This window comes from Coregonus clupeaformis, unplaced genomic scaffold, assembly GCF_020615455.1.
Source record: "Coregonus clupeaformis isolate EN_2021a unplaced genomic scaffold, ASM2061545v1 scaf2418, whole genome shotgun sequence".
NCBI lineage: Eukaryota > Metazoa > Chordata > Actinopteri > Salmoniformes > Salmonidae > Coregonus > Coregonus clupeaformis.
In genome coordinates this window covers 24351-52261 of record NW_025535872.1, presented here as the reverse complement: position 1 = coordinate 52261, position 27911 = coordinate 24351, and the positions used below count along the sequence as shown (strand labels likewise).

The 27911-nt window shown below is 41.6% G+C and overlaps 16 non-coding genes across 16 annotated transcripts; all 16 read left to right on the top strand.

Annotated features, from left to right (window-relative positions):
* Positions 1-884: 884 nt before the first annotated feature.
* LOC123488647 lies at positions 885-1003 on the top strand. The gene has a single exon (XR_006660231.1). It is a non-coding gene; the product is annotated as a 5S ribosomal RNA (ribosomal RNA).
* Positions 1004-2163: 1160 nt separating this feature from the next.
* On the top strand, positions 2164-2282 carry LOC123488646. The gene has a single exon (XR_006660230.1). It is a non-coding gene; the product is annotated as a 5S ribosomal RNA (ribosomal RNA).
* A 1160-nt stretch (positions 2283-3442) lies between these two features.
* LOC123488645 lies at positions 3443-3561 on the top strand. The gene has a single exon (XR_006660229.1). It is a non-coding gene; the product is annotated as a 5S ribosomal RNA (ribosomal RNA).
* Positions 3562-4720: 1159 nt separating this feature from the next.
* LOC121562946 lies at positions 4721-4839 on the top strand. The gene has a single exon (XR_005999683.1). It is a non-coding gene; the product is annotated as a 5S ribosomal RNA (ribosomal RNA).
* A 1161-nt stretch (positions 4840-6000) lies between these two features.
* Positions 6001-6119, top strand: LOC123488644. The gene has a single exon (XR_006660228.1). It is a non-coding gene; the product is annotated as a 5S ribosomal RNA (ribosomal RNA).
* Positions 6120-7278: 1159 nt separating this feature from the next.
* Positions 7279-7397, top strand: LOC123488643. The gene has a single exon (XR_006660227.1). It is a non-coding gene; the product is annotated as a 5S ribosomal RNA (ribosomal RNA).
* A 1161-nt stretch (positions 7398-8558) lies between these two features.
* Positions 8559-8677, top strand: LOC123488642. Its single transcript, XR_006660226.1, has one exon. It is a non-coding gene; the product is annotated as a 5S ribosomal RNA (ribosomal RNA).
* Positions 8678-9835: 1158 nt separating this feature from the next.
* LOC123488641 lies at positions 9836-9954 on the top strand. Its single transcript, XR_006660225.1, has one exon. It is a non-coding gene; the product is annotated as a 5S ribosomal RNA (ribosomal RNA).
* Positions 9955-11114: 1160 nt separating this feature from the next.
* On the top strand, positions 11115-11233 carry LOC121565824. The gene has a single exon (XR_006660224.1). It is a non-coding gene; the product is annotated as a 5S ribosomal RNA (ribosomal RNA).
* A 1159-nt stretch (positions 11234-12392) lies between these two features.
* LOC121565820 lies at positions 12393-12511 on the top strand. Its single transcript, XR_006000685.2, has one exon. It is a non-coding gene; the product is annotated as a 5S ribosomal RNA (ribosomal RNA).
* Positions 12512-20483: 7972 nt separating this feature from the next.
* LOC121562935 lies at positions 20484-20602 on the top strand. The gene has a single exon (XR_005999672.1). It is a non-coding gene; the product is annotated as a 5S ribosomal RNA (ribosomal RNA).
* Positions 20603-21762: 1160 nt separating this feature from the next.
* LOC123488640 lies at positions 21763-21881 on the top strand. Its single transcript, XR_006660222.1, has one exon. It is a non-coding gene; the product is annotated as a 5S ribosomal RNA (ribosomal RNA).
* Positions 21882-23040: 1159 nt separating this feature from the next.
* LOC123488639 lies at positions 23041-23159 on the top strand. Its single transcript, XR_006660221.1, has one exon. It is a non-coding gene; the product is annotated as a 5S ribosomal RNA (ribosomal RNA).
* A 1161-nt stretch (positions 23160-24320) lies between these two features.
* Positions 24321-24439, top strand: LOC123488638. Its single transcript, XR_006660220.1, has one exon. It is a non-coding gene; the product is annotated as a 5S ribosomal RNA (ribosomal RNA).
* Positions 24440-25599: 1160 nt separating this feature from the next.
* On the top strand, positions 25600-25718 carry LOC123488637. The gene has a single exon (XR_006660219.1). It is a non-coding gene; the product is annotated as a 5S ribosomal RNA (ribosomal RNA).
* A 1158-nt stretch (positions 25719-26876) lies between these two features.
* On the top strand, positions 26877-26995 carry LOC123488636. Its single transcript, XR_006660218.1, has one exon. It is a non-coding gene; the product is annotated as a 5S ribosomal RNA (ribosomal RNA).
* Positions 26996-27911: the final 916 nt, after the last annotated feature.

Sequence of the window (27911 nt, the reverse complement as noted above, 5' to 3'; positions counted from 1 at the left end):
CCTTTTCTCCGTTTAGATTTCCCCGTTGACCGTTTGTCCCTGTTTTGGCAGGTTTTCGCTCTCAAAAGTACACCTTTTTAATAGCAAAACAGCACAATTGGATGTTCTATGTCCACAACAATGTTTAAACCCTATCAGGTGACCATTTGTGAGGTCTGGGAAAAATGTAAGACATTTAGATGTTGGGGTGTAGTTACCCTTAAATGCAAGCATGCACCAGGAAGAGACCTTTGTTTGGTTAAGCGGTGTTGCTGTAGAACAAATGGCAACTGGAGTGATGCAAATGATCACGGTATAATTCTGCCAGGCAGGCATAGGCTACTTTGTAGTTAACATTTACTTGCGAAGGTTTTGGGGAAAGCCATTCCTTCCCTACCAGAAGAAGGTTATCATTAGCATCATCGCTAACGGCTACACAAAGTGTAGACATACGCGCGCACCGCACACATGCACACAGACAGGGGCATTCCTGTGCCGTTTCAGAAAGTTCATGGAAATACGAATCACTGATGCATTTTGTTCATGTCTTATGATTGACTTGGGCAAATGAATGCGTTTTCTAACAAGTTGAATAGATTTAGTTGATTTCTTACTAAGTTCAATAAATGTTTGAATATTGTTGAATTTCGGTTTAATGTCTGGATTCCGTGATTCGGTCCGCAACGCCTATTTTATAGGGCCCTAGTCAATGAACTTGTCATAAATCAACATAGGATATGCCCTCTTCCCCCCCCAACAAGACTCAAATATATATATATATATATTGGAAATGTAAGCAGGGGTTGAGCTTCTTCAGTTTGTGTCACAAAGTGGATACGTTTCTGTGTCCCTTTCAGAGTGAGTGACACATTGACTTTATATAGTGTACCAAGAGTTGTTCCCTCGCTTACGGCCATACCAGCCTGAATACGCCCGATCTCGTCCGATCTCGGAAGCTAAGCAGGGTCGGGCCTGGTTAGTACTTGGATGGGAGACCGCCTGGGAATACCAGGTGCTGTAAGCTTTTTGTCCCAGTAGAGCGTGCTCTTGTGTCATGGAGCAACTGCTTTTTATTTATCACCCTAATAATATCATGGATTGTTATTGGACTAAATGCAGTTTGTGTGCTGCCCTGCCCTGATCAAATCAAATCAAATAATGGACAGTGCGTTTCCCTCAAAATATAGGCAGTACATGCAGCCTTTGTTTTTAGTCTAGGAGACAGTCAATGTCTGTAGTCCATTAGGGCACTATACAATCCCTTCAATGTTTTGCCTGATTCCGTTAATTCCCAAGTTCCCTTTTCTCCGTTTAGATTTCCCCGTTGACCGTTTGTCCCTGTTTTGGCAGGTTTTCGCTCTCAAAAGTACACCTTTTTAATAGCAAAACAGCACAATTGGATGTTCTATGTCCACAACAATGTTTAAACCCTATCAGGTGACCATTTGTGAGGTCTGGGAAAAATGTAAGACATTTAGATGTTGGGGTGTAGTTACCCTTAAATGCAAGCATGCACCAGGAAGAGACCTTTGTTTGGTTAAGCGGTGTTGCTGTAGAACAAATGGCAACTGGAGTGATGCAAATGATCACGGTATAATTCTGCCAGGCAGGCATAGGCTACTTTGTAGTTAACATTTACTTGCGAAGGTTTTGGGGAAAGCCATTCCTTCCCTACCAGAAGAAGGTTATCATTAGCATCATCGCTAACGGCTACACAAAGTGTAGACATACGCGCGCACCGCACACATGCACACAGACAGGGGCATTCCTGTGCCGTTTCAGAAAGTTCATGGAAATACGAATCACTGATGCATTTTGTTCATGTCTTATGATTGACTTGGGCAAATGAATGCGTTTTCTAACAAGTTGAATAGATTTAGTTGATTTCTTACTAAGTTCAATAAATGTTTGAATATTGTTGAATTTCGGTTTAATGTCTGGATTCCGTGATTCGGTCCGCAACGCCTATTTTATAGGGCCCTAGTCAATGAACTTGTCATAAATCAACATAGGATATGCCCTCTTCCCCCCCCAACAAGACTCAAATATATATATATATATATTTGGAAATGTAAGCAGGGGTTGAGCTTCTTCAGTTTGTGTCACAAAGTGGATACGTTTCTGTGTCCCTTTCAGAGTGAGTGACACATTGACTTTATATAGTGTACCAAGAGTTGTTCCCTCGCTTACGGCCATACCAGCCTGAATACGCCCGATCTCGTCCGATCTCGGAAGCTAAGCAGGGTCGGGCCTGGTTAGTACTTGGATGGGAGACCGCCTGGGAATACCAGGTGCTGTAAGCTTTTTGTCCCAGTAGAGCGTGCTCTTGTGTCATGGAGCAACTGCTTTTTATTTATCACCCTAATAATATCATGGATTGTTATTGGACTAAATGCAGTTTGTGTGCTGCCCTGCCCTGATCAAATCAAATCAAATAATGGACAGTGCGTTTCCCTCAAAATATAGGCAGTACATGCAGCCTTTGTTTTTAGTCTAGGAGACAGTCAATGTCTGTAGTCCATTAGGGCACTATACAATCCCTTCAATGTTTTGCCTGATTCCGTTAATTCCCAAGTTCCCTTTTCTCCGTTTAGATTTCCCCGTTGACCGTTTGTCCCTGTTTTGGCAGGTTTTCGCTCTCAAAAGTACACCTTTTTAATAGCAAAACAGCACAATTGGATGTTCTATGTCCACAACAATGTTTAAACCCTATCAGGTGACCATTTGTGAGGTCTGGGAAAAATGTAAGACATTTAGATGTTGGGGTGTAGTTACCCTTAAATGCAAGCATGCACCAGGAAGAGACCTTTGTTTGGTTAAGCGGTGTTGCTGTAGAACAAATGGCAACTGGAGTGATGCAAATGATCACGGTATAATTCTGCCAGGCAGGCATAGGCTACTTTGTAGTTAACATTTACTTGCGAAGGTTTTGGGGAAAGCCATTCCTTCCCTACCAGAAGAAGGTTATCATTAGCATCATCGCTAACGGCTACACAAAGTGTAGACATACGCGCGCACCGCACACATGCACACAGACAGGGGCATTCCTGTGCCGTTTCAGAAAGTTCATGGAAATACGAATCACTGATGCATTTTGTTCATGTCTTATGATTGACTTGGGCAAATGAATGCGTTTTCTAACAAGTTGAATAGATTTAGTTGATTTCTTACTAAGTTCAATAAATGTTTGAATATTGTTGAATTTCGGTTTAATGTCTGGATTCCGTGATTCGGTCCGCAACGCCTATTTTATAGGGCCCTAGTCAATGAACTTGTCATAAATCAACATAGGATATGCCCTCTTCCCCCCCCAACAAGACTCAAATATATATATATATATATTTGGAAATGTAAGCAGGGGTTGAGCTTCTTCAGTTTGTGTCACAAAGTGGATACGTTTCTGTGTCCCTTTCAGAGTGAGTGACACATTGACTTTATATAGTGTACCAAGAGTTGTTCCCTCGCTTACGGCCATACCAGCCTGAATACGCCCGATCTCGTCCGATCTCGGAAGCTAAGCAGGGTCGGGCCTGGTTAGTACTTGGATGGGAGACCGCCTGGGAATACCAGGTGCTGTAAGCTTTTTGTCCCAGTAGAGCGTGCTCTTGTGTCATGGAGCAACTGCTTTTTATTTATCACCCTAATAATATCATGGATTGTTATTGGACTAAATGCAGTTTGTGTGCTGCCCTGCCCTGATCAAATCAAATCAAATAATGGACAGTGCGTTTCCCTCAAAATATAGGCAGTACATGCAGCCTTTGTTTTTAGTCTAGGAGACAGTCAATGTCTGTAGTCCATTAGGGCACTATACAATCCCTTCAATGTTTTGCCTGATTCCGTTAATTCCCAAGTTCCCTTTTCTCCGTTTAGATTTCCCCGTTGACCGTTTGTCCCTGTTTTGGCAGGTTTTCGCTCTCAAAAGTACACCTTTTTAATAGCAAAACAGCACAATTGGATGTTCTATGTCCACAACAATGTTTAAACCCTATCAGGTGACCATTTGTGAGGTCTGGGAAAAATGTAAGACATTTAGATGTTGGGGTGTAGTTACCCTTAAATGCAAGCATGCACCAGGAAGAGACCTTTGTTTGGTTAAGCGGTGTTGCTGTAGAACAAATGGCAACTGGAGTGATGCAAATGATCACGGTATAATTCTGCCATGCAGGCATAGGCTACTTTGTAGTTAACATTTACTTGCGAAGGTTTTGGGGAAAGCCATTCCTTCCCTACCAGAAGAAGGTTATCATTAGCATCATCGCTAACGGCTACACAAAGTGTAGACATACGCGCGCACCGCACACATGCACACAGACAGGGGCATTCCTGTGCCGTTTCAGAAAGTTCATGGAAATACGAATCACTGATGCATTTTGTTCATGTCTTATGATTGACTTGGGCAAATGAATGCGTTTTCTAACAAGTTGAATAGATTTAGTTGATTTCTTACTAAGTTCAATAAATGTTTGAATATTGTTGAATTTCGGTTTAATGTCTGGATTCCGTGATTCGGTCCGCAACGCCTATTTTATAGGGCCCTAGTCAATGAACTTGTCATAAATCAACATAGGATATGCCCTCTTCCCCCCAACAAGACTCAAATATATATATATATATATATTGGAAATGTAAGCAGGGGTTGAGCTTCTTCAGTTTGTGTCACAAAGTGGATACGTTTCTGTGTCCCTTTCAGAGTGAGTGACACATTGACTTTATATAGTGTACCAAGAGTTGTTCCCTCGCTTACGGCCATACCAGCCTGAATACGCCCGATCTCGTCCGATCTCGGAAGCTAAGCAGGGTCGGGCCTGGTTAGTACTTGGATGGGAGACCGCCTGGGAATACCAGGTGCTGTAAGCTTTTTGTCCCAGTAGAGCGTGCTCTTGTGTCATGGAGCAACTGCTTTTTATTTATCACCCTAATAATATCATGGATTGTTATTGGACTAAATGCAGTTTGTGTGCTGCCCTGCCCTGATCAAATCAAATCAAATAATGGACAGTGCGTTTCCCTCAAAATATAGGCAGTACATGCAGCCTTTGTTTTTAGTCTAGGAGACAGTCAATGTCTGTAGTCCATTAGGGCACTATACAATCCCTTCAATGTTTTGCCTGATTCCGTTAATTCCCAAGTTCCCTTTTCTCCGTTTAGATTTCCCCGTTGACCGTTTGTCCCTGTTTTGGCAGGTTTTCGCTCTCAAAAGTACACCTTTTTAATAGCAAAACAGCACAATTGGATGTTCTATGTCCACAACAATGTTTAAACCCTATCAGGTGACCATTTGTGAGGTCTGGGAAAAATGTAAGACATTTAGATGTTGGGGTGTAGTTACCCTTAAATGCAAGCATGCACCAGGAAGAGACCTTTGTTTGGTTAAGCGGTGTTGCTGTAGAACAAATGGCAACTGGAGTGATGCAAATGATCACGGTATAATTCTGCCATGCAGGCATAGGCTACTTTGTAGTTAACATTTACTTGCGAAGGTTTTGGGGAAAGCCATTCCTTCCCTACCAGAAGAAGGTTATCATTAGCATCATCGCTAACGGCTACACAAAGTGTAGACATACGCGCGCACCGCACACATGCACACAGACAGGGGCATTCCTGTGCCGTTTCAGAAAGTTCATGGAAATACGAATCACTGATGCATTTTGTTCATGTCTTATGATTGACTTGGGCAAATGAATGCGTTTTCTAACAAGTTGAATAGATTTAGTTGATTTCTTACTAAGTTCAATAAATGTTTGAATATTGTTGAATTTCGGTTTAATGTCTGGATTCCGTGATTCGGTCCGCAACGCCTATTTTATAGGGCCCTAGTCAATGAACTTGTCATAAATCAACATAGGATATGCCCTCTTCCCCCCCCAACAAGACTCAAATATATATATATATATATATTGGAAATGTAAGCAGGGGTTGAGCTTCTTCAGTTTGTGTCACAAAGTGGATACGTTTCTGTGTCCCTTTCAGAGTGAGTGACACATTGACTTTATATAGTGTACCAAGAGTTGTTCCCTCGCTTACGGCCATACCAGCCTGAATACGCCCGATCTCGTCCGATCTCGGAAGCTAAGCAGGGTCGGGCCTGGTTAGTACTTGGATGGGAGACCGCCTGGGAATACCAGGTGCTGTAAGCTTTTTGTCCCAGTAGAGCGTGCTCTTGTGTCATGGAGCAACTGCTTTTTATTTATCACCCTAATAATATCATGGATTGTTATTGGACTAAATGCAGTTTGTGTGCTGCCCTGCCCTGATCAAATCAAATCAAATAATGGACAGTGCGTTTCCCTCAAAATATAGGCAGTACATGCAGCCTTTGTTTTTAGTCTAGGAGACAGTCAATGTCTGTAGTCCATTAGGGCACTATACAATCCCTTCAATGTTTTGCCTGATTCCGTTAATTCCCAAGTTCCCTTTTCTCCGTTTAGATTTCCCCGTTGACCGTTTGTCCCTGTTTTGGCAGGTTTTCGCTCTCAAAAGTACACCTTTTTAATAGCAAAACAGCACAATTGGATGTTCTATGTCCACAACAATGTTTAAACCCTATCAGGTGACCATTTGTGAGGTCTGGGAAAAATGTAAGACATTTAGATGTTGGGGTGTAGTTACCCTTAAATGCAAGCATGCACCAGGAAGAGACCTTTGTTTGGTTAAGCGGTGTTGCTGTAGAACAAATGGCAACTGGAGTGATGCAAATGATCACGGTATAATTCTGCCATGCAGGCATAGGCTACTTTGTAGTTAACATTTACTTGCGAAGGTTTTGGGGAAAGCCATTCCTTCCCTACCAGAAGAAGGTTATCATTAGCATCATCGCTAACGGCTACACAAAGTGTAGACATACGCGCGCACCGCACACATGCACACAGACAGGGGCATTCCTGTGCCGTTTCAGAAAGTTCATGGAAATACGAATCACTGATGCATTTTGTTCATGTCTTATGATTGACTTGGGCAAATGAATGCGTTTTCTAACAAGTTGAATAGATTTAGTTGATTTCTTACTAAGTTCAATAAATGTTTGAATATTGTTGAATTTCGGTTTAATGTCTGGATTCCGTGATTCGGTCCGCAACGCCTATTTTATAGGGCCCTAGTCAATGAACTTGTCATAAATCAACATAGGATATGCCCTCTTCCCCCCCAACAAGACTCAAATATATATATATATATATTTGGAAATGTAAGCAGGGGTTGAGCTTCTTCAGTTTGTGTCACAAAGTGGATACGTTTCTGTGTCCCTTTCAGAGTGAGTGACACATTGACTTTATATAGTGTACCAAGAGTTGTTCCCTCGCTTACGGCCATACCAGCCTGAATACGCCCGATCTCGTCCGATCTCGGAAGCTAAGCAGGGTCGGGCCTGGTTAGTACTTGGATGGGAGACCGCCTGGGAATACCAGGTGCTGTAAGCTTTTTGTCCCAGTAGAGCGTGCTCTTGTGTCATGGAGCAACTGCTTTTTATTTATCACCCTAATAATATCATGGATTGTTATTGGACTAAATGCAGTTTGTGTGCTGCCCTGCCCTGATCAAATCAAATCAAATAATGGACAGTGCGTTTCCCTCAAAATATAGGCAGTACATGCAGCCTTTGTTTTTAGTCTAGGAGACAGTCAATGTCTGTAGTCCATTAGGGCACTATACAATCCCTTCAATGTTTTGCCTGATTCCGTTAATTCCCAAGTTCCCTTTTCTCCGTTTAGATTTCCCCGTTGACCGTTTGTCCCTGTTTTGGCAGGTTTTCGCTCTCAAAAGTACACCTTTTTAATAGCAAAACAGCACAATTGGATGTTCTATGTCCACAACAATGTTTAAACCCTATCAGGTGACCATTTGTGAGGTCTGGGAAAAATGTAAGACATTTAGATGTTGGGGTGTAGTTACCCTTAAATGCAAGCATGCACCAGGAAGAGACCTTTGTTTGGTTAAGCGGTGTTGCTGTAGAACAAATGGCAACTGGAGTGATGCAAATGATCACGGTATAATTCTGCCAGGCAGGCATAGGCTACTTTGTAGTTAACATTTACTTGCGAAGGTTTTGGGGAAAGCCATTCCTTCCCTACCAGAAGAAGGTTATCATTAGCATCATCGCTAACGGCTACACAAAGTGTAGACATACGCGCGCACCGCACACATGCACACAGACAGGGGCATTCCTGTGCCGTTTCAGAAAGTTCATGGAAATACGAATCACTGATGCATTTTGTTCATGTCTTATGATTGACTTGGGCAAATGAATGCGTTTTCTAACAAGTTGAATAGATTTAGTTGATTTCTTACTAAGTTCAATAAATGTTTGAATATTGTTGAATTTCGGTTTAATGTCTGGATTCCGTGATTCGGTCCGCAACGCCTATTTTATAGGGCCCTAGTCAATGAACTTGTCATAAATCAACATAGGATATGCCCTCTTCCCCCCCCAACAAGACTCAAATATATATATATATATATATTGGAAATGTAAGCAGGGGTTGAGCTTCTTCAGTTTGTGTCACAAAGTGGATACGTTTCTGTGTCCCTTTCAGAGTGAGTGACACATTGACTTTATATAGTGTACCAAGAGTTGTTCCCTCGCTTACGGCCATACCAGCCTGAATACGCCCGATCTCGTCCGATCTCGGAAGCTAAGCAGGGTCGGGCCTGGTTAGTACTTGGATGGGAGACCGCCTGGGAATACCAGGTGCTGTAAGCTTTTTGTCCCAGTAGAGCGTGCTCTTGTGTCATGGAGCAACTGCTTTTTATTTATCACCCTAATAATATCATGGATTGTTATTGGACTAAATGCAGTTTGTGTGCTGCCCTGCCCTGATCAAATCAAATCAAATAATGGACAGTGCGTTTCCCTCAAAATATAGGCAGTACATGCAGCCTTTGTTTTTAGTCTAGGAGACAGTCAATGTCTGTAGTCCATTAGGGCACTATACAATCCCTTCAATGTTTTGCCTGATTCCGTTAATTCCCAAGTTCCCTTTTCTCCGTTTAGATTTCCCCGTTGACCGTTTGTCCCTGTTTTGGCAGGTTTTCGCTCTCAAAAGTACACCTTTTTAATAGCAAAACAGCACAATTGGATGTTCTATGTCCACAACAATGTTTAAACCCTATCAGGTGACCATTTGTGAGGTCTGGGAAAAATGTAAGACATTTAGATGTTGGGGTGTAGTTACCCTTAAATGCAAGCATGCACCAGGAAGAGACCTTTGTTTGGTTAAGCGGTGTTGCTGTAGAACAAATGGCAACTGGAGTGATGCAAATGATCACGGTATAATTCTGCCATGCAGGCATAGGCTACTTTGTAGTTAACATTTACTTGCGAAGGTTTTGGGGAAAGCCATTCCTTCCCTACCAGAAGAAGGTTATCATTAGCATCATCGCTAACGGCTACACAAAGTGTAGACATACGCGCGCACCGCACACATGCACACAGACAGGGGCATTCCTGTGCCGTTTCAGAAAGTTCATGGAAATACGAATCACTGATGCATTTTGTTCATGTCTTATGATTGACTTGGGCAAATGAATGCGTTTTCTAACAAGTTGAATAGATTTAGTTGATTTCTTACTAAGTTCAATAAATGTTTGAATATTGTTGAATTTCGGTTTAATGTCTGGATTCCGTGATTCGGTCCGCAACGCCTATTTTATAGGGCCCTAGTCAATGAACTTGTCATAAATCAACATAGGATATGCCCTCTTCCCCCCCAACAAGACTCAAATATATATATATATATATTGGAAATGTAAGCAGGGGTTGAGCTTCTTCAGTTTGTGTCACAAAGTGGATACGTTTCTGTGTCCCTTTCAGAGTGAGTGACACATTGACTTTATATAGTGTACCAAGAGTTGTTCCCTCGCTTACGGCCATACCAGCCTGAATACGCCCGATCTCGTCCGATCTCGGAAGCTAAGCAGGGTCGGGCCTGGTTAGTACTTGGATGGGAGACCGCCTGGGAATACCAGGTGCTGTAAGCTTTTTGTCCCAGTAGAGCGTGCTCTTGTGTCATGGAGCAACTGCTTTTTATTTATCACCCTAATAATATCATGGATTGTTATTGGACTAAATGCAGTTTGTGTGCTGCCCTGCCCTGATCAAATCAAATCAAATAATGGACAGTGCGTTTCCCTCAAAATATAGGCAGTACATGCAGCCTTTGTTTTTAGTCTAGGAGACAGTCAATGTCTGTAGTCCATTAGGGCACTATACAATCCCTTCAATGTTTTGCCTGATTCCGTTAATTCCCAAGTTCCCTTTTCTCCGTTTAGATTTCCCCGTTGACCGTTTGTCCCTGTTTTGGCAGGTTTTCGCTCTCAAAAGTACACCTTTTTAATAGCAAAACAGCACAATTGGATGTTCTATGTCCACAACAATGTTTAAACCCTATCAGGTGACCATTTGTGAGGTCTGGGAAAAATGTAAGACATTTAGATGTTGGGGTGTAGTTACCCTTAAATGCAAGCATGCACCAGGAAGAGACCTTTGTTTGGTTAAGCGGTGTTGCTGTAGAACAAATGGCAACTGGAGTGATGCAAATGATCACGGTATAATTCTGCCATGCAGGCATAGGCTACTTTGTAGTTAACATTTACTTGCGAAGGTTTTGGGGAAAGCCATTCCTTCCCTACCAGAAGAAGGTTATCATTAGCATCATCGCTAACGGCTACACAAAGTGTAGACATACGCGCGCACCGCACACATGCACACAGACAGGGGCATTCCTGTGCCGTTTCAGAAAGTTCATGGAAATACGAATCACTGATGCATTTTGTTCATGTCTTATGATTGACTTGGGCAAATGAATGCGTTTTCTAACAAGTTGAATAGATTTAGTTGATTTCTTACTAAGTTCAATAAATGTTTGAATATTGTTGAATTTCGGTTTAATGTCTGGATTCCGTGATTCGGTCCGCAACGCCTATTTTATAGGGCCCTAGTCAATGAACTTGTCATAAATCAACATAGGATATGCCCTCTTCCCCCCCAACAAGACTCAAATATATATATATATATATATTGGAAATGTAAGCAGGGGTTGAGCTTCTTCAGTTTGTGTCACAAAGTGGATACGTTTCTGTGTCCCTTTCAGAGTGAGTGACACATTGACTTTATATAGTGTACCAAGAGTTGTTCCCTCGCTTACGGCCATACCAGCCTGAATACGCCCGATCTCGTCCGATCTCGGAAGCTAAGCAGGGTCGGGCCTGGTTAGTACTTGGATGGGAGACCGCCTGGGAATACCAGGTGCTGTAAGCTTTTTGTCCCAGTAGAGCGTGCTCTTGTGTCATGGAGCAACTGCTTTTTATTTATCACCCTAATAATATCATGGATTGTTATTGGACTAAATGCAGTTTGTGTGCTGCCCTGCCCTGATCAAATCAAATCAAATAATGGACAGTGCGTTTCCCTCAAAATATAGGCAGTACATGCAGCCTTTGTTTTTAGTCTAGGAGACAGTCAATGTCTGTAGTCCATTAGGGCACTATACAATCCCTTCAATGTTTTGCCTGATTCCGTTAATTCCCAAGTTCCCTTTTCTCCGTTTAGATTTCCCCGTTGACCGTTTGTCCCTGTTTTGGCAGGTTTTCGCTCTCAAAAGTACACCTTTTTAATAGCAAAACAGCACAATTGGATGTTCTATGTCCACAACAATGTTTAAACCCTATCAGGTGACCATTTGTGAGGTCTGGGAAAAATGTAAGACATTTAGATGTTGGGGTGTAGTTACCCTTAAATGCAAGCATGCACCAGGAAGAGACCTTTGTTTGGTTAAGCGGTGTTGCTGTAGAACAAATGGCAACTGGAGTGATGCAAATGATCACGGTATAATTCTGCCATGCAGGCATAGGCTACTTTGTAGTTAACATTTACTTGCGAAGGTTTTGGGGAAAGCCATTCCTTCCCTACCAGAAGAAGGTTATCATTAGCATCATCGCTAACGGCTACACAAAGTGTAGACATACGCGCGCACCGCACACATGCACACAGACAGGGGCATTCCTGTGCCGTTTCAGAAAGTTCATGGAAATACGAATCACTGATGCATTTTGTTCATGTCTTATGATTGACTTGGGCAAATGAATGCGTTTTCTAACAAGTTGAATAGATTTAGTTGATTTCTTACTAAGTTCAATAAATGTTTGAATATTGTTGAATTTCGGTTTAATGTCTGGATTCCGTGATTCGGTCCGGCAACGCCTATTTTATAGGGCCCTAGTCAATGAACTTGTCATAAATCAACATAGGATATGCCCTCTTCCCCCCCAACAAGACTCAAATATATATATATATATATTGGAAATGTAAGCAGGGGTTGAGCTTCTTCAGTTTGTGTCACAAAGTGGATACGTTTCTGTGTCCCTTTCAGAGTGAGTGACACATTGACTTTATATAGTGTACCAAGAGTTGTTCCCTCGCTTACGGCCATACCAGCCTGAATACGCCCGATCTCGTCCGATCTCGGAAGCTAAGCAGGGTCGGGCCTGGTTAGTACTTGGATGGGAGACCGCCTGGGAATACCAGGTGCTGTAAGCTTTTGTCCCAGTAGAGCGTGCTCTTGTGTCATGGAGCAACTGCTTTTTATTTATCACCCTAATAATATCATGGATTGTTATTGGACTAAATGCAGTTTGTGTGCTGCCCTGCCCTGATCAAATCAAATCAAATAATGGACAGTGCGTTTCCCTCAAAATATAGGCAGTACATGCAGCCTTTGTTTTTAGTCTAGGAGACAGTCAATGTCTGTAGTCCATTAGGGCACTATACAATCCCTTCAATGTTTTGCCTGATTCCGTTAATTCCCAAGTTCCCTTTTCTCCGTTTAGATTTCCCCGTTGACCGTTTGTCCCTGTTTTGGCAGGTTTTCGCTCTCAAAAGTACACCTTTTTAATAGCAAAACAGCACAATTGGATGTTCTATGTCCACAACAATGTTTAAACCCTATCAGGTGACCATTTGTGAGGTCTGGGAAAAATGTAAGACATTTAGATGTTGGGGTGTAGTTACCCTTAAATGCAAGCATGCACCAGGAAGAGACCTTTGTTTGGTTAAGCGGTGTTGCTGTAGAACAAATGGCAACTGGAGTGATGCAAATGATCACGGTATAATTCTGCCATGCAGGCATAGGCTACTTTGTAGTTAACATTTACTTGCGAAGGTTTTGGGGAAAGCCATTCCTTCCCTACCAGAAGAAGGTTATCATTAGCATCATCGCTAACGGCTACACAAAGTGTAGACATACGCGCGCACCGCACACATGCACACAGACAGGGGCATTCCTGTGCCGTTTCAGAAAGTTCATGGAAATACGAATCACTGATGCATTTTGTTCATGTCTTATGATTGACTTGGGCAAATGAATGCGTTTTCTAACAAGTTGAATAGATTTAGTTGATTTCTTACTAAGTTCAATAAATGTTTGAATATTGTTGAATTTCGGTTTAATGTCTGGATTCCGTGATTCGGTCCGCAACGCCTATTTTATAGGGCCCTAGTCAATGAACTTGTCATAAATCAACATAGGATATGCCCTCTTCCCCCCCAACAAGACTCAAATATATATATATATATATTTGGAAATGTAAGCAGGGGTTGAGCTTCTTCAGTTTGTGTCACAAAGTGGATACGTTTCTGTGTCCCTTTCAGAGTGAGTGACACATTGACTTTATATAGTGTACCAAGAGTTGTTCCCTCGCTTACGGCCATACCAGCCTGAATACACCCCTTTCGGTAATTGAGGAAGTGGAAACAGGTGCGGTGGTATTGGAGGAGAAGGAGAGGGAATTGGTTGCTGCGTTTTGAAATCTTTTTTTGTTTGGTTATTTATGTGGAATTTGATTTTTGTTTTTGATTTATTAGTAAGAGTTGTTTCTCCCCTAGCAGCTTTTGCTGGGGGGAAGGAAAGGAGGGAAAAATACAGATATAATTAGTTAATCGGACGGACAACAATAGATACAACGACCTACGCGATGGAACAGACAAAGAGTACTGGACATGGAGGAAAAGTTCCTGATGCACCATCATCGAGGGAAAAGTCCTATGATAAGACTTGTACGGTGGCGGTGGATATCACTGGGGAAAAGAAATTAACGATGATGGAATTGCTGAGAGGGATAAAGGAGGCGTGTGGAACGGTGATAGGGTGCAGATTTAAAGGTGATCAGAAGTATGAGATTACGATGTCCCATGTCCATGGGAAGGAGAGGTTAATGGATGGACTAAAAATCAAATCGTGCACGGTAATGGCGAGGGACATTTCAGCGGATGAGCTGGTGGTGTCCTTTATGAATTTACCAGTGTATATTAGTGACGATACTATCGTGGCAAAATTGGAAGGATGGGGTGTGAAGGCGGTTTCTGGGATTAAGAGGAGATTATGGCCAGGAACAGAGATCGCTGATGGCACAAGATTCTGTAAAGTTCGGTTTACAGACGTGGTGCGCTCACTACCATATTCTACCAAGTTTGAGACGTTGGAGGGGACTGAGTACTTTCGAGTGATACATGACAGGCAAGTTAAAGTGTGCCGAATTTGTATTCAGTCTGGCCACGTAGTACGGGACTGTCCTGATTTTCTATGTCGGAGATGCGGAGCACAAGGGCACTATGCAAGAGAGTGCGTCGAGAGAGAGGAGAGACCATGTAATGGATGTGGGGAGAGAAGAATGCGCTGTACGTGTACTGGGCCAACAGATGGTGAAGACATGGAACAACAGGAGGAGGAGATGGAAGAAGAGAGAGTGGAGGAGGGGGACGTGATGGAGGACGGGGAAAAAGGAGACAAGGATGGTGGAGGAGGAGGAGATGGTGAATCTACTGCGACAGAGGGGGATGGAATTGGGGCGAGCATGGATGTCGAATTCCTAGATGACTACTGCACAGATGGAAAGGAGCCTGATGGTGGAGAAGGAGGAGGAGGTGAGCAGGAAACGGAAACATCTGAAGGTGAGGGAGATGAAGATAATGGAGGGGTTGTACCTGACACTATTCCTGAAAGTATGGATGTGAAGGGGGAATCCGCGAAGAGGAAGGACTCTGAGAGTGAAGTGTCCGCGGGTGAAGTCCAAAGGGTGAGGGAAGAAGCAAAGGAAAGTAGGAAGAGCAAGATCAAGAAGAAGAAGAAAAAGACTGGGTCTTGATGATGGGAAAAATCAACATATTAATTGTACTTATGGTGAGTGTTGTATCTGTTAATATTAATGGACTAAGGAATATGGGAAAGTTAGAACAGACAGTGAGTCTACTACAGGCTGATATTTTATGCTTCCAAGAGACACACTGGACTGACAGTATGATGGATGGAGTAAGAAAGAGATGGATGGATTTGATTTATTATAATAATGGTGGGGAGAGGACGTGTGGGGTTGCTATATTAATTAAGAGGGATAGTGTACAGAATATTAGGCAAGTGTATGCGGATAAAGAGGGTAGACTTTTGAGTGTTAAATTTGAATTTCTAAATGTGCAATACACTTTATTGAATGTTTATGCACCTAATAATGAGAGTGACCGAGAAGTATTTTTTAAGGCACTTGAGCAACATTGTGTGGGTAACTGTATATTGGTTGGGGATTTTAACGTTAGATTGACAAAACTGGACACGTCAAGGAGTACTTTGTTGCGCTCTGACATGTCTAGGCGAGTATTGTTGGGGATAATGAAGGATCATTGTCTGAGTGATGTATGGAGGGGAATGCATCCAGGTCAGAGAGTTTTTTCAAGGAGGCAGGTTGTTTTGAAGGTTCTCAGGCAAAGCCGCATAGATTATTGTTTAGCGGCGGAAAATATAGTGCAATATATACAAAAGATTAGGTATGATTTTAATACATTAAGTGATCATGCCTCTCTTGGTTTCCTGCTGGGTCCTAGTGTGCCTTCTAGAGGGGGGTGGTGTATGGTGTTTGAATGCTGAGCTACTAAAAGAAGGAAAATATATTGATATGATTTCTGATTGTATAAATAGAGAAATATTGAGTGATTTTAAAAGTGTTAATATTGGTTTGTGGTGGGAGGGTCTAAAAGAGAAGATTAGAGGGTTGAGCATTAAATATGCAAGACGAAGGAATTTTCTTTTAAAGAGGGAGAGGATAGCTTTGAATAAAAGACTAGACATTGAGCTGGGGAAAGTTGATACGGTGGAGGGTTATGATATGGCAGGTTTTATGGAAGCTCAGGCTGCGGTACATAACTTTGAAAAGAGTGCATGTATGGGGGGCAATAGTAAGGAGTAGAGTACAGTATGCCATAGAAGGAGAGAAATGTACATCCTTCTTTTTAGGGTTAGAAAAGAAGAAGCAGGCTAGAAACTATATTACAGAAATCGAGAATGAGAGGGGGGAGACAGTGAATGATCTGGTGGGGATTTTAGATACAATAGAATGTTTTTATAGTAATCTTTTTAAAAAAGAATGCAATGATCAAGGATGTATAGAAGAGGTGTTGAGCTATGTAGATGCCAGAATATCAGAGGATGAAAGACTCATGTGTGACACAGACTTGGCGGTCACAGAGATACGGGAGGCGATTTTGTCTGCTCATAGAAATAAGAGCCCTGGCTCTGATGGGCTGACAAGTGAGTTTTACAAAACATTTGTGGATATAATGGCACCTGTTTTATTAGATGTGTACAAATATATGGAGCAATCTCAGGAAGTCTCGGAATCGATGGCGACTGGCTTAATAACTATAATATATAAAAACAAGGGAAGTAGGAAAAGATTAGAAAATTTTAGGCCATTATCTATTTTAAATGTAGATTATAAGATCTTAACTAAGGTGCTGGCTAACAGAATTAATAAAGTAATGGGAAGTATTATTTCAGAGACACAGGCTTACAGTGTTCCTGGTAGAGAAATAGCAGACATTATTTGCACTTTAAGGGATGTCATAAGACATATGAAGGGTGAGGGAGGTGTAGTATTGAGCATTGATTTAAATAAAGCTTTTGATAGAGTAGAACATTCATTTCTAATGCAGACGCTTAAAACTTTTGGATTTGGGAGCAGAATGGTGGCCTGGATACAGCTGCTATACGGTGCTGCAGTAAGTAGAGTAAAATGTAACGGGTTACTTACTGATGCTTTCCCATTGGAGAGGTCGGTGAGGCAAGGATGTCCATTGTCTGCGGCCTTATATTGTATGTCGGTTGAGCCTCTGGTGGCTCTCCTTAAAGCAGACCACCAGATCCGAGGCGTTTCTATTCCAGGGGGTGGAGTCAGCATTGTGCAGCAATATGCAGATGACACTACAATTACTGTTAGAGATGTGGAAAGTGTAAATAGAGTGATGGAGTGTTTTGAGCTCTTTGGGAAAGCATCAGGTGCTAAGATTAATGTAGAAAAGACTGAGGTTTTGTATGTGGGGCTAGTGAATGATAATGGGTGTAGGTATCATTTTAAAAGAGCTAATGGCTATTTTAAAGCGTTGGGAGTTATTTTGGGTATTGATGAAAAGGAGGCATGTGATAGGACTTGGGCAGGTGTATTGAATAAAATCAAACAAACTATGGCATTTTGGAGATGGAGGAATTTAAAATTGAAAGGAAAGGTAGTGGTAACAAATTCTTTACTAATATCTAAATGTGTATATGTCATGGATGTGCTTCAGATGCCAGAGTGGGTTTTAAAAGAACTTAATTCTATTGTTTCTAACTTCTTGTGGGATGGCAAAGGGGCTAGAATATCTAGGTCTACACTTGCTGCAGAATATAAAGATGGGGGTCTAAAATTAGTGGACATAGACGTGAAAAGAAAAGCATTAAGAATTAAAATTATACAGAAGTATTTATATGGGGAGGAAGAATATGGGTGGAAGAGGTTCTTTAGGAATTATTTGTATAATAATGGAGGATGTGAAGAGAGTGGGTTATTAATGATATGGAAAAAGCCTATGTATGAACAAGTTCCTCTGTTTTATCAGGAAGTGTTACGTGCATGGGGAGAATTTCTTCCTCGTGTAAAATATGTGTGTGAACATAAGGATATAATACTGAATCAACCTGTGTTTTTAAATCCCAAAATTATGTTCAATGATGAAGTGTTGTATAATCCCCTTTTTATGAGGGCTGGACTGAGACTTATTAAAGACTTTGTATATGAAGTTATTCCTGGGTTTCTAAGAGGCCAGGCCATTTATGACAATGTGAAGGATGTGGATGATACAGTTTGGAAAGGTACTATATTGAATGGATTTGAACGGGTGAAAAGTAGCATTCCAGCAGAATGGGTTTCTGTCATTAATGGAGATGGAATTTGGGAAGATTTATATGTATTACCGAATTTATATATTGACAATGGGGATAAATGGAAAACATTGGCTAGTGTCAGAACAAATGTTTTTTATAAACAATTACTGGTTACTGACAGGCCTGCTGCTGAGAAGAGGTGGGTAGAACTGTTTCCGAAGATGGATCGAAAAGTATTATGGAAAAACTTATACTTACATGGGAATAAATTGGAATGTGAAAATAACGATTTTAAAATAAGACATAATCGGATATACACAAAAGTAGTGCTGCATCAAATAAATAAAGAAATAAAAAGAGAATGTGATATATGTGGTAAGGCACCAGAAAATTTATTACACTTATTTGTAGAATGCGAGGATTTAAAAGATATGTTTTGTAAAGTAAAGGAAATAATATGTAAAAACTGGGGGAGTGGTTTGTTGGAAAAGAATGCGTGGGAGGAATTGGTTTTATTTGGAGTGGGAGATGAATGTAAAGGGGTTAATGTGAGGTTGTTGAATATTGTATTGAGTTTTGTTAGGTATGCTATTTTTTGTGGGAGGAATTATGCTTATTTTGAAGGGAGGAGGGTAAGGGTGTGGGGTATTTTTGTAGCTTTGTTTAAGAAGCACATCGATATGTTTTATAGTTATGGATTGGAAGATTTTGATGAACTTTTTGTAGAGGGGAGTGGGTTAATTGCAAGGGTGGATGGTGGAGGAATCACTTATAATTTTTGAAAGGAATATTTTGATATTTTCTATGTTTATTTTTATTTGACAGGGAGATGCTTTTAAATCTGCCTATTTAATATGTGGAATTTGATATGTCTTAGTCATGTCTGGTTTTTGTATACTAGGTTTTTGTTTTTATTTCTTTGGGTTCTTTGATTTGATAGGGGGTGAATTGTTCGCCTGCCTATGGTAGAATAGTTTCTAGTGTATGGTTTTTTGTATATAACACTGTACATGGTATAATATAAGTGTATTTGATGAATATTTTACAATAAAAAAAAAAAAAAAAAAATACGCCCGATCTCGTCCGATCTCGGAAGCTAAGCAGGGTCGGGCCTGGTTAGTACTTGGATGGGAGACCGCCTGGGAATACCAGGTGCTGTAAGCTTTTTGTCCCAGTAGAGCGTGCTCTTGTGTCATGGAGCAACTGCTTTTTATTTATCACCCTAATAATATCATGGATTGTTATTGGACTAAATGCAGTTTGTGTGCTGCCCTGCCCTGATCAAATCAAATCAAATAATGGACAGTGCGTTTCCCTCAAAATATAGGCAGTACATGCAGCCTTTGTTTTTAGTCTAGGAGACAGTCAATGTCTGTAGTCCATTAGGGCACTATACAATCCCTTCAATGTTTTGCCTGATTCCGTTAATTCCCAAGTTCCCTTTTCTCCGTTTAGATTTCCCCGTTGACCGTTTGTCCCTGTTTTGGCAGGTTTTCGCTCTCAAAAGTACACCTTTTTAATAGCAAAACAGCACAATTGGATGTTCTATGTCCACAACAATGTTTAAACCCTATCAGGTGACCATTTGTGAGGTCTGGGAAAAATGTAAGACATTTAGATGTTGGGGTGTAGTTACCCTTAAATGCAAGCATGCACCAGGAAGAGACCTTTGTTTGGTTAAGCGGTGTTGCTGTAGAACAAATGGCAACTGGAGTGATGCAAATGATCACGGTATAATTCTGCCATGCAGGCATAGGCTACTTTGTAGTTAACATTTACTTGCGAAGGTTTTGGGGAAAGCCATTCCTTCCCTACCAGAAGAAGGTTATCATTAGCATCATCGCTAACGGCTACACAAAGTGTAGACATACGCGCGCACCGCACACATGCACACAGACAGGGGCATTCCTGTGCCGTTTCAGAAAGTTCATGGAAATACGAATCACTGATGCATTTTGTTCATGTCTTATGATTGACTTGGGCAAATGAATGCGTTTTCTAACAAGTTGAATAGATTTAGTTGATTTCTTACTAAGTTCAATAAATGTTTGAATATTGTTGAATTTCGGTTTAATGTCTGGATTCCGTGATTCGGTCCGCAACGCCTATTTTATAGGGCCCTAGTCAATGAACTTGTCATAAATCAACATAGGATATGCCCTCTTCCCCCCCCAACAAGACTCAAATATATATATATATATATATTGGAAATGTAAGCAGGGGTTGAGCTTCTTCAGTTTGTGTCACAAAGTGGATACGTTTCTGTGTCCCTTTCAGAGTGAGTGACACATTGACTTTATATAGTGTACCAAGAGTTGTTCCCTCGCTTACGGCCATACCAGCCTGAATACGCCCGATCTCGTCCGATCTCGGAAGCTAAGCAGGGTCGGGCCTGGTTAGTACTTGGATGGGAGACCGCCTGGGAATACCAGGTGCTGTAAGCTTTTGTCCCAGTAGAGCGTGCTCTTGTGTCATGGAGCAACTGCTTTTTATTTATCACCCTAATAATATCATGGATTGTTATTGGACTAAATGCAGTTTGTGTGCTGCCCTGCCCTGATCAAATCAAATCAAATAATGGACAGTGCGTTTCCCTCAAAATATAGGCAGTACATGCAGCCTTTGTTTTTAGTCTAGGAGACAGTCAATGTCTGTAGTCCATTAGGGCACTATACAATCCCTTCAATGTTTTGCCTGATTCCGTTAATTCCCAAGTTCCCTTTTCTCCGTTTAGATTTCCCCGTTGACCGTTTGTCCCTGTTTTGGCAGGTTTTCGCTCTCAAAAGTACACCTTTTTAATAGCAAAACAGCACAATTGGATGTTCTATGTCCACAACAATGTTTAAACCCTATCAGGTGACCATTTGTGAGGTCTGGGAAAAATGTAAGACATTTAGATGTTGGGGTGTAGTTACCCTTAAATGCAAGCATGCACCAGGAAGAGACCTTTGTTTGGTTAAGCGGTGTTGCTGTAGAACAAATGGCAACTGGAGTGATGCAAATGATCACGGTATAATTCTGCCATGCAGGCATAGGCTACTTTGTAGTTAACATTTACTTGCGAAGGTTTTGGGGAAAGCCATTCCTTCCCTACCAGAAGAAGGTTATCATTAGCATCATCGCTAACGGCTACACAAAGTGTAGACATACGCGCGCACCGCACACATGCACACAGACAGGGGCATTCCTGTGCCGTTTCAGAAAGTTCATGGAAATACGAATCACTGATGCATTTTGTTCATGTCTTATGATTGACTTGGGCAAATGAATGCGTTTTCTAACAAGTTGAATAGATTTAGTTGATTTCTTACTAAGTTCAATAAATGTTTGAATATTGTTGAATTTCGGTTTAATGTCTGGATTCCGTGATTCGGTCCGCAACGCCTATTTTATAGGGCCCTAGTCAATGAACTTGTCATAAATCAACATAGGATATGCCCTCTTCCCCCCCAACAAGACTCAAATATATATATATATATATATTTGGAAATGTAAGCAGGGGTTGAGCTTCTTCAGTTTGTGTCACAAAGTGGATACGTTTCTGTGTCCCTTTCAGAGTGAGTGACACATTGACTTTATATAGTGTACCAAGAGTTGTTCCCTCGCTTACGGCCATACCAGCCTGAATACGCCCGATCTCGTCCGATCTCGGAAGCTAAGCAGGGTCGGGCCTGGTTAGTACTTGGATGGGAGACCGCCTGGGAATACCAGGTGCTGTAAGCTTTTGTCCCAGTAGAGCGTGCTCTTGTGTCATGGAGCAACTGCTTTTTATTTATCACCCTAATAATATCATGGATTGTTATTGGACTAAATGCAGTTTGTGTGCTGCCCTGCCCTGATCAAATCAAATCAAATAATGGACAGTGCGTTTCCCTCAAAATATAGGCAGTACATGCAGCCTTTGTTTTTAGTCTAGGAGACAGTCAATGTCTGTAGTCCATTAGGGCACTATACAATCCCTTCAATGTTTTGCCTGATTCCGTTAATTCCCAAGTTCCCTTTTCTCCGTTTAGATTTCCCCGTTGACCGTTTGTCCCTGTTTTGGCAGGTTTTCGCTCTCAAAAGTACACCTTTTTAATAGCAAAACAGCACAATTGGATGTTCTATGTCCACAACAATGTTTAAACCCTATCAGGTGACCATTTGTGAGGTCTGGGAAAAATGTAAGACATTTAGATGTTGGGGTGTAGTTACCCTTAAATGCAAGCATGCACCAGGAAGAGACCTTTGTTTGGTTAAGCGGTGTTGCTGTAGAACAAATGGCAACTGGAGTGATGCAAATGATCACGGTATAATTCTGCCATGCAGGCATAGGCTACTTTGTAGTTAACATTTACTTGCGAAGGTTTTGGGGAAAGCCATTCCTTCCCTACCAGAAGAAGGTTATCATTAGCATCATCGCTAACGGCTACACAAAGTGTAGACATACGCGCGCACCGCACACATGCACACAGACAGGGGCATTCCTGTGCCGTTTCAGAAAGTTCATGGAAATACGAATCACTGATGCATTTTGTTCATGTCTTATGATTGACTTGGGCAAATGAATGCGTTTTCTAACAAGTTGAATAGATTTAGTTGATTTCTTACTAAGTTCAATAAATGTTTGAATATTGTTGAATTTCGGTTTAATGTCTGGATTCCGTGATTCGGTCCGCAACGCCTATTTTATAGGGCCCTAGTCAATGAACTTGTCATAAATCAACATAGGATATGCCCTCTTCCCCCCCAACAAGACTCAAATATATATATATATATATATTGGAAATGTAAGCAGGGGTTGAGCTTCTTCAGTTTGTGTCACAAAGTGGATACGTTTCTGTGTCCCTTTCAGAGTGAGTGACACATTGACTTTATATAGTGTACCAAGAGTTGTTCCCTCGCTTACGGCCATACCAGCCTGAATACGCCCGATCTCGTCCGATCTCGGAAGCTAAGCAGGGTCGGGCCTGGTTAGTACTTGGATGGGAGACCGCCTGGGAATACCAGGTGCTGTAAGCTTTTGTCCCAGTAGAGCGTGCTCTTGTGTCATGGAGCAACTGCTTTTTATTTATCACCCTAATAATATCATGGATTGTTATTGGACTAAATGCAGTTTGTGTGTCTGCCCTGCCCTGATCAAATCAAATCAAATAATGGACAGTGCGTTTCCCTCAAAATATAGGCAGTACATGCAGCCTTTGTTTTTAGTCTAGGAGACAGTCAATGTCTGTAGTCCATTAGGGCACTATACAATCCCTTCAATGTTTTGCCTGATTCCGTTAATTCCCAAGTTCCCTTTTCTCCGTTTAGATTTCCCCGTTGACCGTTTGTCCCTGTTTTGGCAGGTTTTCGCTCTCAAAAGTACACCTTTTTAATAGCAAAACAGCACAATTGGATGTTCTATGTCCACAACAATGTTTAAACCCTATCAGGTGACCATTTGTGAGGTCTGGGAAAAATGTAAGACATTTAGATGTTGGGGTGTAGTTACCCTTAAATGCAAGCATGCACCAGGAAGAGACCTTTGTTTGGTTAAGCGGTGTTGCTGTAGAACAAATGGCAACTGGAGTGATGCAAATGATCACGGTATAATTCTGCCATGCAGGCATAGGCTACTTTGTAGTTAACATTTACTTGCGAAGGTTTTGGGGAAAGCCATTCCTTCCCTACCAGAAGAAGGTTATCATTAGCATCATCGCTAACGGCTACACAAAGTGTAGACATACGCGCGCACCGCACACATGCACACAGACAGGGGCATTCCTGTGCCGTTTCAGAAAGTTCATGGAAATACGAATCACTGATGCATTTTGTTCATGTCTTATGATTGACTTGGGCAAATGAATGCGTTTTCTAACAAGTTGAATAGATTTAGTTGATTTCTTACTAAGTTCAATAAATGTTTGAATATTGTTGAATTTCGGTTTAATGTCTGGATTCCGTGATTCGGTCCGCAACGCCTATTTTATAGGGCCCTAGTCAATGAACTTGTCATAAATCAACATAGGATATGCCCTCTTCCCCCCCAACAAGACTCAAATATATATATATATATATATATGGAAATGTAAGCAGGGGTTGAGCTTCTTCAGTTTGTGTCACAAAGTGGATACGTTTCTGTGTCCCTTTCAGAGTGAGTGACACATTGACTTTATATAGTGTACCAAGAGTTGTTCCCTCGCTTACGGCCATACCAGCCTGAATACGCCCGATCTCGTCCGATCTCGGAAGCTAAGCAGGGTCGGGCCTGGTTAGTACTTGGATGGGAGACCGCCTGGGAATACCAGGTGCTGTAAGCTTTTTGTCCCAGTAGAGCGTGCTCTTGTGTCATGGAGCAACTGCTTTTTATTTATCACCCTAATAATATCATGGATTGTTATTGGACTAAATGCAGTTTGTGTGCTGCCCTGCCCTGATCAAATCAAATCAAATAATGGACAGTGCGTTTCCCTCAAAATATAGGCAGTACATGCAGCCTTTGTTTTTAGTCTAGGAGACAGTCAATGTCTGTAGTCCATTAGGGCACTATACAATCCCTTCAATGTTTTGCCTGATTCCGTTAATTCCCAAGTTCCCTTTTCTCCGTTTAGATTTCCCCGTTGACCGTTTGTCCCTGTTTTGGCAGGTTTTCGCTCTCAAAAGTACACCTTTTTAATAGCAAAACAGCACAATTGGATGTTCTATGTCCACAACAATGTTTAAACCCTATCAGGTGACCATTTGTGAGGTCTGGGAAAAATGTAAGACATTTAGATGTTGGGGTGTAGTTACCCTTAAATGCAAGCATGCACCAGGAAGAGACCTTTGTTTGGTTAAGCGGTGTTGCTGTAGAACAAATGGCAACTGGAGTGATGCAAATGATCACGGTATAATTCTGCCATGCAGGCATAGGCTACTTTGTAGTTAACATTTACTTGCGAAGGTTTTGGGGAAAGCCATTCCTTCCCTACCAGAAGAAGGTTATCATTAGCATCATCGCTAACGGCTACACAAAGTGTAGACATACGCGCGCACCGCACACATGCACACAGACAGGGGCATTCCTGTGCCGTTTCAGAAAGTTCATGGAAATACGAATCACTGATGCATTTTGTTCATGTCTTATGATTGACTTGGGCAAATGAATGCGTTTTCTAACAAGTTGAATAGATTTAGTTGATTTCTTACTAAGTTCAATAAATGTTTGAATATTGTTGAATTTCGGTTTAATGTCTGGATTCCGTGATTCGGTCCGCAACGCCTATTTTATAGGGCCCTAGTCAATGAACTTGTCATAAATCAACATAGGATATGCCCTCTTCCCCCCCAACAAGACTCAAATATATATATATATATATATTGGAAATGTAAGCAGGGGTTGAGCTTCTTCAGTTTGTGTCACAAAGTGGATACGTTTCTGTGTCCCTTTCAGAGTGAGTGACACATTGACTTTATATAGTGTACCAAGAGTTGTTCCCTCGCTTACGGCCATACCAGCCTGAATACGCCCGATCTCGTCCGATCTCGGAAGCTAAGCAGGGTCGGGCCTGGTTAGTACTTGGATGGGAGACCGCCTGGGAATACCAGGTGCTGTAAGCTTTTTGTCCCAGTAGAGCGTGCTCTTGTGTCATGGAGCAACTGCTTTTTATTTATCACCCTAATAATATCATGGATTGTTATTGGACTAAATGCAGTTTGTGTGCTGCCCTGCCCTGATCAAATCAAATCAAATAATGGACAGTGCGTTTCCCTCAAAATATAGGCAGTACATGCAGCCTTTGTTTTTAGTCTAGGAGACAGTCAATGTCTGTAGTCCATTAGGGCACTATACAATCCCTTCAATGTTTTGCCTGATTCCGTTAATTCCCAAGTTCCCTTTTCTCCGTTTAGATTTCCCCGTTGACCGTTTGTCCCTGTTTTGGCAGGTTTTCGCTCTCAAAAGTACACCTTTTTAATAGCAAAACAGCACAATTGGATGTTCTATGTCCACAACAATGTTTAAACCCTATCAGGTGACCATTTGTGAGGTCTGGGAAAAATGTAAGACATTTAGATGTTGGGGTGTAGTTACCCTTAAATGCAAGCATGCACCAGGAAGAGACCTTTGTTTGGTTAAGCGGTGTTGCTGTAGAACAAATGGCAACTGGAGTGATGCAAATGATCACGGTATAATTCTGCCATGCAGGCATAGGCTACTTTGTAGTTAACATTTACTTGCGAAGGTTTTGGGGAAAGCCATTCCTTCCCTACCAGAAGAAGGTTATCATTAGCATCATCGCTAACGGCTACACAAAGTGTAGACATACGCGCGCACCGCACACATGCACACAGACAGGGGCATTCCTGTGCCGTTTCAGAAAGTTCATGGAAATACGAATCACTGATGCATTTTGTTCATGTCTTATGATTGACTTGGGCAAATGAATGCGTTTTCTAACAAGTTGAATAGATTTAGTTGATTTCTTACTAAGTTCAATAAATGTTTGAATATTGTTGAATTTCGGTTTAATGTCTGGATTCCGTGATTCGGTCCGCAACGCCTATTTTATAGGGCCCTAGTCAATGAACTTGTCATAAATCAACATAGGATATGCCCTCTTCCCCCCCAACAAGACTCAAATATATATATATATATATTGGAAATGTAAGCAGGGGTTGAGCTTCTTCAGTTTGTGTCACAAAGTGGATACGTTTCTGTGTCCCTTTCAGAGTGAGTGACACATTGACTTTATATAGTGTACCAAGAGTTGTTCCCTCGCTTACGGCCATACCAGCCTGAATACGCCCGATCTCGTCCGATCTCGGAAGCTAAGCAGGGTCGGGCCTGGTTAGTACTTGGATGGGAGACCGCCTGGGAATACCAGGTGCTGTAAGCTTTTTGTCCCAGTAGAGCGTGCTCTTGTGTCATGGAGCAACTGCTTTTTATTTATCACCCTAATAATATCATGGATTGTTATTGGACTAAATGCAGTTTGTGTGCTGCCCTGCCCTGATCAAATCAAATCAAATAATGGACAGTGCGTTTCCCTCAAAATATAGGCAGTACATGCAGCCTTTGTTTTTAGTCTAGGAGACAGTCAATGTCTGTAGTCCATTAGGGCACTATACAATCCCTTCAATGTTTTGCCTGATTCCGTTAATTCCCAAGTTCCCTTTTCTCCGTTTAGATTTCCCCGTTGACCGTTTGTCCCTGTTTTGGCAGGTTTTCGCTCTCAAAAGTACACCTTTTTAATAGCAAAACAGCACAATTGGATGTTCTATGTCCACAACAATGTTTAAACCCTATCAGGTGACCATTTGTGAGGTCTGGGAAAAATGTAAGACATTTAGATGTTGGGGTGTAGTTACCCTTAAATGCAAGCATGCACCAGGAAGAGACCTTTGTTTGGTTAAGCGGTGTTGCTGTAGAACAAATGGCAACTGGAGTGATGCAAATGATCACGGTATAATTCTGCCATGCAGGCATAGGCTACTTTGTAGTTAACATTTACTTGCGAAGGTTTTGGGGAAAGCCATTCCTTCCCTACCAGAAGAAGGTTATCATTAGCATCATCGCTAACGGCTACACAAAGTGTAGACATACGCGCGCACCGCACACATGCACACAGACAGGGGCATTCCTGTGCCGTTTCAGAAAGTTCATGGAAATACGAATCACTGATGCATTTTGTTCATGTCTTATGATTGACTTGGGCAAATGAATGCGTTTTCTAACAAGTTGAATAGATTTAGTTGATTTCTTACTAAGTTCAATAAATGTTTGAATATTGTTGAATTTCGGTTTAATGTCTG